Source organism: Orcinus orca, chromosome 1 (genome assembly GCF_937001465.1).
Source record: "Orcinus orca chromosome 1, mOrcOrc1.1, whole genome shotgun sequence".
Lineage (NCBI taxonomy): Eukaryota > Metazoa > Chordata > Mammalia > Artiodactyla > Delphinidae > Orcinus > Orcinus orca.
Window position 1 is genome coordinate 93,504,598 of NC_064559.1, and position 6,000 is coordinate 93,510,597.

Genomic DNA, 6,000 nt, shown 5'->3' on the forward strand with positions numbered 1-6,000 from the left:
AACTGAAGCCACCGACACAGTATAGAGCCATTCCAAGCCTGGGAGATTCTAGAAGTGCCTTACACCTTGGTCTATTATATGGATGGTTTTGTAAGATGACCTCTGATTCTCCTTTCCTTCTCGCCTGCCCCCAACTTCAGAAAAAATAGACCCAAGAAAGGAGGGGAGCAGTGGAAGACATACCATGCTTCACTTGCTCCCCTCCCATTTTAAACTGACAAGTCTGTGTTTAGTAATTAAAAGTGACCAAAAAACTATGGAATCTGTCTCAAGATACTATTAAAGAAATGAGAGATTTAAGATAGCCTAGTTGGAGGTAATAATTAGAAGAAACAAAACAGTTTAAGGTTTATAATATTTACATTGTAAACATTCTTGAATCAGACATAGTCCTAGTCCCAGAAGGATCTTCAGGGCTGACATGCTAGGCATGGTTGAAGACTGCTGTTAGACCACACGGCTTTTTTTAAAAAGCCTTCCTTTTTGGCTATTCTCAGTGGTTGACCCTCTAATCATCAAAGAGTCACTATTTGATTGTTGTATATCTAGGAATCCCTGTTTGAATAAACTTAACAAAAAATATTTATTTAATATATATTGGCGGCCTATTATTAGGCAGAAACCATATTAGGTGTTGGCATTATAAATACAAAGAAAGTATTGCCCCGTCCTTTAGGTCATTGTGTGTGTGTTTATAAACAGCTAATTATACCTCAACCATAGAACTACTAGACCTACTAGAGAGTGGAGAGAAGTGTAGAGTAACTCTCAGAAGGAAGCAGTTGACCTCCTGGGGAACTCAATAGAAGCTTCACAGAAAGCAAGACATGAAGCTGGTTCTTGGAGTAGGTGCATACTAAGACTATGAAATCCATGTCAACCTTTAATATCTTGCTCAGATTAGTTTATAGGGTTGTCTTTCCACCTGGCAGTTCGATGAGAGCAGGGCAGGAAAATTCTGATGGGAGGAAGGAGTGCCAGAGAGAGAAGGCCCTACAAGGAGGGAAGCCTGGAAAACGGCTCCCTGAACCTCCCCAGGGGAGTAGCAGGGATACCAGGAAGAGAAGCTCTGCCAGAAGTGGGGGGAACCAAAGCTGTAGCCTAGATCAATTTACTTGGGTCTGTCCTTGTTCTATTGATCTATTTCAGGGTTCTTTTTACAATTATATTTCATATAGCAGAATTAATCAGTGACCAGATAGGACAGTCACTGACTCTTAAGGCTTTCCAATTTGAAAAAGTGTGTGCAGATGTATAGACACATGGAGCAATAAAACAAGAGCTGACCTAGGTGCAAGTGTTCACCTCAGAATGAGGAAGTGAACACATACAGAAGTAGAGTTGAAGTTCTCTTCATCCTTATAGCCCTCTGAAGCTTTGATGATCTACTTTATGTTTTTAAAAGTTCCAGTTTCAAGGAGGTGTATGCTAAGACATCGGCTAATTGTGTGATTTGGAGCAAGTCTCAGAGAGATCCCTTTTTTTTTTTTTTTTTTTTGTGGTACGCGGGCCTCTTACTATTGTGGCCTTTCCCACTGCGGAGCACAGGCTCCGGGCGCGCAGGCTCAGCGGCCATGGCTCACGGGCCCAGCCGCTCCGCGGCATGTGGGATCCTCCCGGACCCGGGCACGAACCCGCGTCCCCTGCATCGGCAGGCGGACTCTCAACCACTGCGCCACCAGGGAAGCCCAAGAGATCCCATTTTTAAAAATAATCCTAATACTAGAAGGTTGGACTAAATTACTGCTATGATCCTTTCCAAGGCTATCTGTAATTTATGAGTATTTGAGGCTAGTTCAATCAGTGCTAATGATATCATAGTCAGATTTGGAGCACTAAGGTGAAATTCATTCAGTTAAAAACTACTTGGTGAGAGCATCTATTAGTAAGGTTGCCAGATAAATTATAGGATACATAGTTAAATTTGAATTTCAAATAAGGAACAATGACTTTTTATAAGTATGCTCCAAGTAATATTTAAATACTCAAATATTAGGCTTAAAATTAATCTTTAATTGAAACAAATTTAACTAGGTATCTTTAATTTTTTTTTTCTAAATCTTGCATTCTTCTTATTAAAACCTAGGCTCCAGGGAAGATGAAACAGTGAATCCTGCCCTTGAGTCAAAAGAGACTCAAATGGAAAAACCATATTACAAAGCAAAAGGTGTTAAGTTTATCAGAAACATACAGTGAGAAGGCTATAAAAGTTGGCAAGAGGGAGAGATTACTTCCAGGCTTGAGAAGCAAGGGAAGCCTCTGAGCTGAGCTGAGAAAGATGGCAGGATGAAGGCACATGAATGTGGTAGGGGAGAGAGAGAAGGCATTCCTGGTAGAGTTCATGGCTTCAGTAAAGTCTTGGAGGGACAGCACAGAGTGAGAGAGGTCCGCTAGTCACTCAGTTTGACTGCAGCCTGATTAATGAAGGGAAATAATAGCAGAGAAGATCTGAAAGGTGAGTTTGGGCCAAAGAGAACCTAGACAGAGATATGACGGATGGAGCCTAGAAGTCTGAGTAGGCCAAGGAGTTTGACTTGATGCTTAAAGGTTTGTGATCCAGGGTGATACTGCACACCAAAGAGACAAGGAGAGTATGGCGAATCATCCCAAACCAATCATCTCCAAGAAAACATAGCCCGTTGGTGTCGTCTTTGTCCACAAAAGAAAAAAACATATCTTAAAATATCACTAAGTTAAAAGGAAATGTGGTAAAGTGGGAAAACCACACTCTTTGTTGCGAAAACATTTCGAATTCAAATCTGCATTTCCCTTCTGACCTTAAGCTAGTTCCTGTCTCTGAAGTGTGGTTTCCCTAACTGTAAAACAGGACTAACAATGCTCTTGTTAATGCTTAGATGTTGTGAGTAGGTACCAACATGTACCTGGAACACAGTAGGAGCTCACCAGATACTAGTTACTGCTTTATTATTTTGCTTACTAAATACTTATTCCTCTCTAGCTTCCAGAGTTTATTTTTTTGTAACAGGTGAAGATGCTATCAGTAAATAGAAAACTTCCTTTCAAAATATTTATTTTTTCTCTTTATAAAAAATTGAATATTTTAAAATAAAGAACAGCATACCCATCTGAACTGAAAAAAACAGGAAGGACCAAGTAGCGAATATTTGGAATATCGGGGCCAAATATTTGCTTTAAATTGGTTCCTCGATGTAAAAAAAAAAAAACTAGGTTTCCTTCCTAACTTAAATATTGCGTGGGTAGAATGGGTATCCTGGGAAGAGCTTGAGTGTCTCTGGGTAATTATTAAGTGAAAGCAGACATTTCTACTTACTTATCTATGGCCTAACCAAACAATGTGAAAGTTATACCTCAGCTGGTGAACAAGGGAGTCTCAGGGATGCTCTGTGCTTGTTGGAATAACAGTGTGTGTCGCCTATGAGAGCCAGAGGTAAGGAGAGACTTGAGGAATAATAGGACAGTTTATCCCTTGTAAAGATTCATTCTAGATTATTATTCTGGTTTCTGTTTTTTTCCCCTAGAATTCTCAGTTGTTTGTGTAAAATGGGCCACAAAGACTGATGATAAATTTGTTCTCTGAGAATAGCACCTAGAGGAATGGTTACCCAAAGTGCCCTGTCATGGTCTGAAATAGCCACCATTGCTGAATTGTGTGTTTACAGATAATGCCTCCCCATTTGGGCATTTTTCTTCCAAAAATGAATTCTCCTCAGTAGCTACCTTTATTCATATCTTTTCTCCTCGACCTCATTCCGGTCCCCATTGCTCAGTATCCAAAATAGATTTGCAGCTGAAGAAAAACTACCTGTTCCCTTGTCTCTCCCCATCAGGCCTACAGTTTGCTCTCAAGCTTATTCCTATGCACAGCACAACGTGAGCTGTGTCTTAGGTTCATTCTCACACTTTGTATTCGAGGTCAATAAACTCAGTAAGTGCACAGCTGTGACACAGTAGGATTCCTACAGACTTTAAACACACAGAGGTGGTCATCAGTCCCAGAAGACCAGCCCCTGGGTGATTTGCTTGGGTGACATTTTTGGCAGTGCCTCTGCCTTGTTTCTAATAACGTTCTGGGTTCGTGTTTGTGAGACTCAAATTCATTTCCAATTACATAAAGGTGACCTTCCCCTTCTCCAAGCTAAATCTCCCATGAGACTCATGAATCCTGTTGAGGCCTATCACGGCTGTCCTTAGTTAACTGCTAGAGCACCTTCAGTCTTAAAATAGCCGACATGAAAATAAGACTGTGACACGAAGGAAGAACAAGATGGTCAGGCACATCACACCACATTTTCATCAAATTATTTGGGTTAGGATTTGAAAACCTGGTTAGTGCTTGACATTCTGAATTTAAAGTTAGATGCAGAAACCGAAGAAGGCTTAATCACAGAGCATAGAATTAGGACCAATCATATTCAATGTCTGGGAACACTGAGATCAGGCTGCTTTAGAACTTAGCTCTCATTTGTCTCCCTGTACAAGAGAACACTCTCTTATGTGGGTGAGGCTGACTGCAAGACCATTGGCCTCCATCCCATCTATTCTCCAAGTCTTAATCTCCCTGGGGCTCACTAAAGTCAGTCACTCACTTTGGTAGTGAGATAGCTGAGTGAAAACCTCCTTTCTACTTGTCTTTCTGCCTCTCTAGGAAAGGGACAATTTTACTGCTTACCTTGGGAAACATGAAAGTTAAACATGGTAAATATAAATGGTGGTTGAAACCAGCATTACATGCTATAAAGTTGAAAGTGGGACTTGATACGCTGGAGTAATGTGTTGTTCTTTTTTTTTAAAACAAAACATGTATGAGTCATTTTAGAAAGGTTAGTTTCTGCCACCTCTCCAAATATAGGCATAACAAGATATTGCAGTTTGGGTTCCAGACCACCAGGATAAAATGACTATTGCAATAAAACGAATCACACGAATTTTTTAGTTGCTCTGTGCATATAAAAGTTATGTTTACACTATACTGTAGTCTATTAAGTGTGCAATAGCATTATGTCTAAAAAAACAATGTACATACCTTTACTAAATAATACTGTATTGCTAAAAAATGCTAACCATCATTTGACAGTGTAGGGTTGCCACAAACCTTCAATTTGTAAAAAAAAAAAACAACAGTATCTGTGAAGCACAATAAAGGAAGCACAATAAAATGAGGTAAGCCTGTATTCCCAAAACAATGACCGTGTAAAATTGTAATTTAAAACAATGGAAACACCATTGGTAGAAGACTCTTTTCCTGTCTTTCAGTTAGGAAAGAATAACCCTACTAGATCAAAATCATACAGCAATGATGTTTACTCAGAAGCTCTAACACTGGCCTTTAGGAAACAGAATCCAAATCATTATTTCTCAAAAATGTTCACGTCTCAGTGATCTGTAGATAGTTTCCTTCCATGAGGAAACATCCCAGTGTTTATTTTAGATTCTCCATCAACAAAGAACAGTACCTTGTACATATAATATGCTTCTAGCTTTTCAAGGCATTTTCACATGTGGTCCTTAATTGTTTATTATAATAATAAACCTCTGCTCGTATTATTATTTCAGAAGCCCTCCAAGTTTTGGAAAGACATGCAAAAAGAAGGGAGAAATGTTGGTTGCTATTCTCTGCTTAGCTTCTCTACAGCCATTTCCTCCCAATATTTAAAAGCTACAAAGGAAGGAAGACTGGCATTTGAAACACTGAGGTGTTGCTCAAAGAGAACTCACTTCTCTGATGGAAGAGGATAATTTGTTCTTCCAATGCTGTACAGCTGCACTGTCCACTTAGATCGTATGGTTTCAAGAGTTTATACTGTATAGCTCCTTTTTGCATCCCTCCAGTACCTACCCCAAGAAAAAGGAGAACATGCCATTAGCTTAATAATTCTTGTGAAACATAGTGTTTGGATTTCAGAGTAGGGACAAGGGAAACACACAACTGGCCGTACTCTCAATTGTGTGCTTCTATCACAAAAATTTGAGAATTCTTTTAAAGGGAAGTATGGATTGTGTTTCCTGCCAGCAGCCACA